This window comes from Crocodylus porosus, unplaced genomic scaffold (genome assembly GCF_001723895.1).
Source record: "Crocodylus porosus isolate Cpor-Errol unplaced genomic scaffold, CroPor_comp1, whole genome shotgun sequence".
In the NCBI taxonomy this organism is placed as follows: domain Eukaryota; kingdom Metazoa; phylum Chordata; order Crocodylia; family Crocodylidae; genus Crocodylus; species Crocodylus porosus.
In genome coordinates, this window is record NW_017728906.1 from 193,267,228 (window position 1) to 193,277,481 (window position 10,254).

The following is a 10,254-nucleotide window of genomic DNA, read 5'->3' on the forward strand; positions in this document are numbered from 1 at the left end:
CTTGATAAAACATAAGCTTGGTTTCAGGTCTGATGTTGCCATCTTTAAATACTGATTTCCCCAGGCATCTGAAGGCTGCCCTTGCACATTTGAGGTGATGCTGGATTTCTTTTTAACAGTCACTAATAAATTTCAAGTTATAAGGTGAGGCCTGTCCTTTGCACTCCAGACATTTTGTAGCAATCAGAGTCATAGAAAATGGGGGTACTTCTTTTGCACTTTCCCCCAGCTTGCCCCTTGGCCTTTTGGCTAGAAGCAAGTGAAACTAAGGGGCATCTTAATTCCAAGGCTTCCAGGCTGGGGGCTTACACATAGGATGCCTGTCATGGATTTGGGGACTATCTGAAACTACAGACTGATGGGTCTGGGAGGGAGGATACTTGCCCAGTGGTAGCGTCAAACAGACTTGAGGATTACACTCAGCTCATCAAATTTCAGAACTTGCCCAAATGAATTTGGAATTTGGAGCTGATTTGGCCCTGGTTTATACTAAATATAAGTAAGCGCCAAAGTGCTGCTCAAAAGTGTGTTTATGAAACACCTGTGCTAAAACATGCAGCCATTTAAAAAAAAAAAAAAGAAGGTAACATGCATCAATTCAGGATGAACTAAGTCTATAGGTACTGTATGCAAATTGTTACAGCCAGGGTCTGACAGTAAGAGGAGGGGGAAGGGGCTGCCAGAGAAAAAAGTTGCAGGGAAGCAGAGAGCAAAGAGCTATCTGATCCCCCAGTTTTATTTTCTCTGCTGTAGCAGGAGGGAACAAATGAGATACTATACCTGGACATTTATAACAAATGTATACATTTTCCATATATAGACTTTAATTATTGAGGGGGTTGTCTTATAATCAGAGTTGTCTGCTATTCAAGTAAATATGGTAATCATACCTTAAGCATAATGTGTGCCAGGGGCACCAGGGCCAGAGTCTGCCATTATATTTCAGCTGATGGGTACCATTTTCTGGGGAGTTTGTAGTGGAACTGCCTATAGAGCAAGAGACTACACACAGCCCATATTCTCTTTTTGTCTTATCTGTCACATGGGATAATTCTGTTTGCTTGCCCCACTGAGGTGTTGCCAGGGTAAATCAGTAGCATGCGAGGTCCTGATTGGGGCCTATTAAATTGGAGATGAACAGGGACCTATTCAGTTTTTTCCATGGATTTGTCATGTCCCAGGGGAGTGCTCTAACCAGACACTTGGCTATTCTGGGAGGTTCCTGGTATTTTTTATGGAGCTACTCAACTTGGTATAAACGGCACCTGAGCCAGACACTTATTCTGTATGCTAGTAGTTAAGGTGCTAATCTGGGATTGAGAAAGTTTAATTCAAACCCCTGGCATGCATCAGATAGTGTGGGGACTTGAACCTGCCCTAAATGGTAGGCTCTGGTATTTTGGAGGCAGGAAGCTTTCCCCTCCCTTGTTTTTACCATACATTCATTCCTGGGCAGGAGAAACTTCCCTTGACAAAAGTTTGAAAAATCCCTGGTTTGATGAATCAGTATATTTTGACATAAAGCCATCTCCTTAAAAATTACCAACTGGCTCTAAACTGAAGTACTAAGATTGGTAAGCAAGTAATGAGAGTCCAGTTAACATGAAATATTATGTGCATCTTTCCATGCTAGGGTTCAAAGGATGAGAGGGGCACTTGGCTGGGGAAGAGATGTGTACTTAAGTCATTTCAGTCTCCTTGCAAAGTACTTCTGCAAATAAAGCTGCTCTCTAATTGTCTGAGGCACATCCTGTAAAAAGCTTGCTCTTTAAGTCCATCAGAGTACAGCTCTGAATAACAGTGCAGTCTAATGCATAAACATCCCAATGACAAATTGATTATATTTACATCAGACATTAAGCATAATGGAAATAAAGCTACCATAATAGAACATTATCACAGGCTTCAATGAACCCAGCTTTGAGAATGGATGCCTTGGCTTCAGCTCTGCATTCGGGCAACAGCAGGTGATCCTCTGATATATTCCACTGACGTTAGCCCAGATACAGGCACTGTCAGATTTGACAGGCAGAAAGCTAACAGCACATTTTGTCCCTATTCCAGAGCATAATACCAAACCTAACACCTCCTCCAAAACCAGTTTCTAGGTCAAGAGAAATGACAGCTTCACTACCGGACGAGAAATCCAGGGCACTTGAGTTCTTTTTGTTTGTAAGGGAATACACACCAGTGTGGGTATTCACTGGTATGAGAGCACTGAGTTTGCAAGAAGACTAATTCTGTTCCTGTATTTTTTCTAGGTTTCCATACCTCTGTGGTTCTCAGGAGTGAGGGAGGCAGGGAAACAGAGATGGAAAATAGGTTCCCTCCAAGCAATGGTAGCTGTGTGAAACTCAGATGATGCTGACACAGCACACAGCCATGGACAGGGACACCCAAAGGAATTCTGTTAGTTGTTAGTACTTGTATCTGCAGTGAAAGGCTTTAAGTCTCTGGGTGCATCTACATGAGACATTTACTGTGGAGTAGACTAATTAGCTCCACAGTAAATGTCTCGTGTCTACATGTGTAGGGCTTTTAGGCTGGAGTAAACTAATTAAATCCACAGCAAGGCAGTACTTGTAAATACAAGTACTATTCTGCTGTGGAGTTTTTTACTCCACAGAACTGCACAGGTAGATGCTGACATGGCTGCCTGGGCATGAGGGTGCTTCAGTGCAAGGGTTGCCTATTGGCTAGCCCAGCACTGGAGCACCCTTGTACCCCAGCCAGCCCCTCTGCAGCATGTTGAGTTGGGTTGGAGCAGCCCTGGGCTGGCAGACTGACCCCCCAGACCTCCTACCAGGTGGGGCTGCTCCGACCCAGCTCAAAATGCTGTGGTCCTGGATACCTGTTCAAACAGTACACCTGGGAGCACTAAACTCCAGCTCAATAAGCACTGGAGTTTATTGCTGTGAATTAACTGCACATGTAGATGCACCCTCTAATGTTAAGTTGTGCCTGAGGAAAAAAAACAACAACCCAGATGAACCCTATCCCTAAAGAAGTAGCTGGAGATCTGATTACTGCAAACTACAAATGGGTTCCTATGCATCCTAGCCAATACCATGGAGAAATATAGACTATACCCAAACCTAGCAAGCACATCTGCAGGCTGGGTCCTAATGGTTACAGTGTCTTATATTGTCAACTTTCACCCAGGGATTCAGATGCCTTCCAAAGATTATGAATTCTTGTAACCTCTCTGCGAATTAGGCAAATGTTCTTATTCCTAGATCTTACAAATGGGGAAGTGGGGCACAAAAGTAAGCGAAATGTCTACAGTGACACTGTTTGACAGTGAAAGAGCCAGAAATCAAACTCAGGGCATATGACATTTCTCTCATGTTCTAATCATTGGGCTGCCTTGACATTCAGAACGGTGGTGTGTACGGAGAAGGTGCTGCCTACAAATGATCCTTTGTGAGCGAGTCTTTTCTGCTGCACATGTTGCCTCTCCACATAGAAATTCCTGCTTTCTTGCCTACTCCATATGTAAATGCCTTACGTGATCATTGCTGGCAGGTGAAGATGCATATTCCCTGCTCTTTTTTTTCTTTCCTCTGTCCTCTTTTTTGTTAGCTTTAAAGAACTCAGAAAAACAGTCAAATCTGTACGCTTTGTACAGATTTTCAGCTATTACCCATTTTTTCTTTGTTTTGCCAATGGGGATTTGGCAAGATTATCCCCCTCCAGCACAGCTCTGTGACGGTATGTTTTTTTTATGCACAGCTCTGATGTGTAGTTGATATATCATCCTACAAAATGCCAGAGAAGACTTGTCTTGTGACTTGGCCCTGAGCAAACTGACCTTCCTAAAACTGAAGCTTCACCTTTGTGAACATTGCACCAGTGCTTTCTTTATGAAAGTCATTTTATTTCATGAGAAACAAGCTGTCGAGGCATGTATTATAACACGTGGAACTGAAATCTTTCTGCAGAGAATCCTGTCTACTTGAGGAGACAGCAAAGACGAAGTGGTATATGCAAGTACTCTACAATCAGTTCACTGTTTTTGTCTTTCCTGTTATTCATGTTCAGCAAAATATAATTGTATTATGAACTGCATTGTTTTAGCAAAAGAATCAGTTTAGAAACAGTGACTGTGACAGGGGGTCATCTCAGCAGCCTTTCAAAAACGTCAGCCCGCCTACCTGTCTAGGACAGTCTTCCCTGCTTCGCCTTTGATGTAATTAATAAGTTGTTCCTAAAATGGGAGGCTGCCCATTTAATGCCCGAAGGGTGTAATACACTGCTCCAACCTCCCTTTACCATGTCCCATGCCTCGCAGATGGCTCCCGAATTACTTTCAACTCCCCTGGCCCCATTGCTGGGCTGCTCTCAGCCTGACCCAAACTTGGCCTCAAGCAAATAGAGACTTATCTGGGCTACATGTCCCCCTCAACTCGTGCCTCCTCAGTAGGGCTCAGTCTATCAAACTATCGGGGCCAGCCTACACACAGTCCTTCAGGCCCCTCTCACAGACCCTACTCTACACAGTTCCTGTACAGCCCTTCAGGCCTGCCTGTGTGGACCCTACTCTCTGTGATCTATACGCAGCCCATCAGGCCCCCCCTGTGGACCCTACTGTATGTGGCCTAATGCTCAGCTGTTCCCTCACATGTCCCCATATGGTCCACCACACTGCCCCCTTACTGAGGCTACTATTCTGCCCCTCCCTGGGGCTTCTGAGCCTTATACCCCATGGGCTCAAGAATCTGTTGATCTACCTGGGCCTCCAACTCAGCCTACAGCCCACTCAGGCCTCAGGTGTCTGTTGACATGCCTGGACCCTGCCTGTTCCTACTACGGGGTTACCCACCAGGTTTTGGGGGCTGAGGCTATACAGTGCCTCATACTCACCTTTCACTAGGCAGATAGCTGGTGTGGCATTTCCTGGGGACCACCCCACCACAGGCAGCCCCATCACACCATCCTGCCCCAGCAGGGTATACTTTTAGGTCATTCCCCAGGACCAGGAGCCTCCTTCATCCCCATAGTTTCTACCCTTGACCTCCAAGTGTTCTAGGAGCAGCAGCTCTGGCTGACAACATCCTCTCTCCAGCTTCCTCCAACAACTGCTAGCTCAGGCCTGAGGGCCTGGGCTTATATTGAGGCTGCTCAGCCCCCTCCTCCAATCCTGGAACCCTCCCGTGGTCATGTGACCACCTTATTAGGCCACATTGCACCTGTCAGCTTCTCCAGTCTGATCAAGCCTCTTAAAGTGGCAGGCACCAAAGTTGTCCAGCCAGAGCGAGTTTATATACAAATGTTTTATCCATATGGAGAAAGAATTATTCAGATTCTATTCAGATTTCATATTTAATTAAACATTCCTTCAGATATGACACTGGATATGCATAGTATAAAGAATGCAATAAATGTTGCCTGCTGCAGTAAGTACAGTCTAAACAAGGCTATGCAGGGGGATGGGGGGGCCTTCCTTGAATAGGAGATTTTAGAGGGCCACTAACAAGTAGTTTACAGATTCAGGGCCAGGGTTCCAGCCCCTTTTTTACTCACAGTAATGGGGCATTATTTCACTTTAAGAGTAAGTGATTTGGCATCTGCCCATAGAAGAGATTATTCTTTCCTCTGAGATTAGGGGGCTTTCCAGTTGGAGGTGGTGTTGGTTGGAGCCAGCGCAACCTTTTGTCTGTAAATTCAAGCATGCAACACACATGGAGTGAGGTTTTTTTCTTTTTAATGGAATAATCCCTGATCACTGTCAGACAACTGACCACATCTCTGGCAGCAGGGCTTAATCCCAAAGTTTCTTACATATATTGCTGTAATGGACTCCAGTCTCCAAAGCAGCTCTGGCCATCTAACCCCATTTTGAATCTGGCTCACCGGGGTATTGCTCTGTCTTCAGCTGCCATGTCTCAATTTTGATTAGAATTGGTTAGGGAGGCATGCCTGAGATTACCAGAGTGAGGCTTTAGGTGCCTCACTCTGCCCTACCCATCTTTGGGTCACCTCTGCCTGGCCTGAACTTCTACCAGCTGACTCCTTGCAAGGTGCCTTGCCTCTGAGCCAGCTCAGGCTCTCTCTGGCCCTCCGTCTGCCCACTCTCTGCTTTCAGATCCTGGGCCTCAGTCTGCTCCAAATCAGCTGAACGAACAGTGCTCTCACCAAATACCCATAGTGGCCTCCCTACTCCCCTCAAAGTCACCTTATGCCTCCTGACTCTATTTTTCCCAAAATACAAACAAAACAGTAGTAATTCCACACTAATTAACCACCCACTACTCAGAAGACATATGCAAACAAACCCCCAGGGCCAGCTGGGTATCCAGAGCTAGCCCTTGGGACTGCCTTACTCTCTGCAGTTTGCTGACAGCAGCCTACAGCCCTCTTTCAGGGAGCTCCTCACCCCACTGTGGTCTGGGCCAGACTGATTCCTCAGCTAGACCCTTCAAGTCACCTGCACTCCCCCTTGCATAATGGAGGCCAAGGATTTCCCATTAGCGATCTGCAGGTTTGCGGTGTTACTTGTGGCTCTGAAGCCAGATAGGTCTGCTGTGTGGAGCTCCGCAGCCCCTCCACTAAGTAATAGGGATTAGGGGCCCTGGTACAATCAGGTATTTTATACCCTTTACTTGCTTATTATTTGTTGCACGATTCGGTCACCTAAAGTTGCACATCGGCGTATCCTTGTTATGAACCAATTGATTATGCAGGCGCCTAGATTCAGTAGCATAACAATGGGTGGCCTTGCCCTCACAATCCACCCTACTCGACCCCACCCCACGCACCTCCCATGCAGCAGTGATGGGCTTGGCAGTGCCTGGGCAGCCTGCAGTACAGGGGCAGAGACTGGTAGAAGCAGCTGAGGGGGAAAGGTTCACAGAGAATTATCCCTCTTGCCTCCTTTTTTTACTGTCAAAAATTGGTGTTTAAATGGCTGCTCCACACATTTCAGTGGCAAAAAAGGGTGTGACATCTCCCAATGCAGCAAACCTTTGACCATTGCCGTTGCTGCTGCCTCCGCAATGTGCACCATCAGTGCGCACAACTGGCCATATGCACCTCTACCTGTGCTGAAAAAGCCCTTTCAAAATTACCTAGTCCTGTATCAAACACAAAACCATTGGTTCTGCTCACTCAGTTCTGTTGTGCAGCTCCCAGTTCTTCCAGGTACTTGATTACCCCAGTTATTGAAGTAAATGTTTCAGGACCCGGTACCATTCAGTTTGATTACATTGAGCAAACTATAGCATATTTTGGGAGTTTTAGCAATTCAGCCTTTCCAGTCATTCTAATGAGGCCTGAGCCTCTGGTTCATCCAACAGCGTATCCATAGACCCTGACTGTGAAATATGTGCTCACATCTCTCTTATGCATTTTACATTAGATGACCATTTAAAACGTGAACCCCTGCACTGTTCTGAGAGCAGAGACCAGGAGGGACTATAGTTCTTGCCTTCACAAGAAGTTCCCCTTATTTCCCAGGAAGTCTTTCCGAAGTCAGGCACTATTGACTAGGTGAAGGGAAAGAGAGTCTGGTCCAAAGAACGTGTTCTGGGAGTACCTCCTCACTTACCTGAAACCCTTCATCATCTGGAGCAATGCTGTGTCCCCTGATATCTTTTAATTACACTGAGTTCATTCAATCCTATGGCATATGGATAATTGAGGCTGTAACATTGTTTCATTAAAAGAAAAGACAGAATAGGAAGAATTCGTCTGTACCCTCAGTCTATTCCCAAAGGTCATCAGAGGTATCATCATTACCAAAATACCTTTGTCAATGTATATTTTTCTTCTTTCTCCAGACCCAATAGCCCATGTCACTTGACTCATGAACATTAAATATAGAAATCATTTGACAATGGCAGATGGTGTGTCATTCCACACTTGAGTAATCAATTTCAGAGTTGCTCTGCACCTTGACATCTGAGGTCACTTATTTTTATTTCTCAGAAGTCCCAGAGATTTTCAGTTGGATTCAGGTCAGACCTTTGGTTGAGCCATTAAAAGAAATTGATTTTGTGTAGAAGTTACTTTTTTTTTTCTGCCAGCGCACTGGAGTTCTCACACTGCATGATCTGGGATGCGCAACTTAGGAAATAATTATTACTACTACTCTAACAGGATCACATGGGACTGCTTCTGGCTGAGGGTAAACCCAAAGGAAGGGTTATGGAGAATCTGCTTCCCTCTTTCTAAAGTCTCCTCAGCTCTTCATAAAGTGTGGCTCATGTTGTGTTTGTACTTTGCAAAGTACTCTGGTATATGAGGAGGAAGCATAACTAAGACTTTTTCTCCTTCCTGGCTGCCTCTCGCCTTTGCCCTTGGTTGGCTGTTGGATAGGATGCATTCTGCTTTGGGCAGTCTGTACTCTGTGCTGGGCTTGGGTCTTGGGTAGACTGACCTAACTGGTGTGTGTGTTTGTTGGATGCTTTCATGCCCTTTCTCCTCTAGTTAGCCACATCAGAGAAGGGCCCCAGCCCAGGCTTAAGTAACTATTTCTGTGCTGTATAACGTTGCTATTCTGATATGGTATGTGAAGTGTTCTGATCTCAACATGCTAACATCTGTGGAGAAGTCTTTGTGAAACCAACAACATGCAACAGGGGTATTACTGAAAGCCTGTAGAATTTAGTACAGCAAGGGTTCATTTTTCCAGCCTTGTAACTCATCCTTGCAACAGTGTAGTTTGCCTCTTTAAGGACCAGTAACCCTGGGCCAGTCAGCCCTGCACAGTTAATAGATCCAGGAGGGAAGTGGCCAGGCGTTTCTTTTAAATAGGGTCCTACCGAAATCGTGATTTCATGGATATCTTGGAAAATGCGAGATGCGGCATTGCTTGCAAAATCCAAAAAAGAAAGAGAAGAAAGCTTACTGAAAATAAGTCCTCACGGTGCTGCAGCCAGACAGCACAGCCCACATGGGGTGGGGGAGGGAGCAGGGAAAGGAGGAAAGTGGGGGGTGAGGGCTGCTAGTGCATAGGGAAGCCTAAGGTGGTTGCTGCCCCTGCCCCTTGCCGCTGATTGACCGAGAGACCTGCCTGTTGCATGGACTCACCTCTATCCACCAATCAGCAGACAGGGGTCCAGCCACATGGCAGACAGCCCCCCCAGCCAATCAGAAGTGTGGGGTTGGCCCTGGCCATGATAGACCCTAACAAAAAGGCAGCCGGTCTTGCAGTCTGCCCATGAAATTGGTTGGCAGCCTCCTTGAGTTGGGTAGACCCCTACTTACAAAGGGCTGAAAGAGATGCATGAGGCCCTGAGGCAATGGGGACATATCTTTGGAGGAGTACCCTTTGCCTGGGCAGAGGAACTGTTTTGTGCAGAAGAATAAAACTGTGTGCAGAAAGACTTGGGCATGACAGTGAGCTCCTCCTGAGTGAGAGAGCTGGCAGATCCATATGCTGACAATCCTCTATAGCAGGGCAATGATAACTCCATCTTCTGTAGGATGGCTGAAAAGAACCACCCTTCATCTCAAACTTGCAGGCCCTTATCACAAGGGAAAGCTCTTCCCAAAGGAGGCATTAACTATCAAGCAGCAGTTTCATTATTGTCCTGATGGTGCATGCCATTTCTTTGTATTCACTACAGAAGGCACATAAGGACTTGTGGAAAAAGACCGATAGCAGAGATGATCTTCAGATCAATGCCCTGGGTGTGAAGACACTGGGGGGAAGTCTCCGAGGAAAGACAGTTGCCTAATAGGTGGCTTGTCATACAGGTTTTAGTGTAATCACAGCAACACTGGAGATTTTAAAAATAAAAATAATGTTTATTATTCAAAGTTTTATCCAGCCAAACCACCTTCCAGAGGGAAAATGGCATGACCCACTGGATCCCTTGCAAGGGAAGTTGGAAGCTATTGGCTAAAACTATACTATTTTCACCATACCCTCTAGCAAATAAAATGCCTCTCCCTTTATTTCTGGAGCCCTGCATAGAGAGCTGTATGATGGAGTTGTGTTCTCAGATGAAGAGTAATGCCATTTTTTCAAAGGATTAATGTTAACGATATTGGTTTAAAGTCAAACCAGTTTAAAACCTGGCTGGGGATGTTTTTTTCTGGTCTTGTTTCTAAGCCTGGTAGCACTGACACGTTAAATAAGTATTCATGAGAGGCAATAGTGTCTTTGCAAAACCTGCTGAAATATCTGGTTATCTGGACCACTAAGCAATTGGGGATTTAATTGCAAGCAATTACCACTATCTATACACATGTCCATGACAGCAGGTTCTCACCTGGTATAAACTGATGTAGCTGCATTAAACCTGGAAG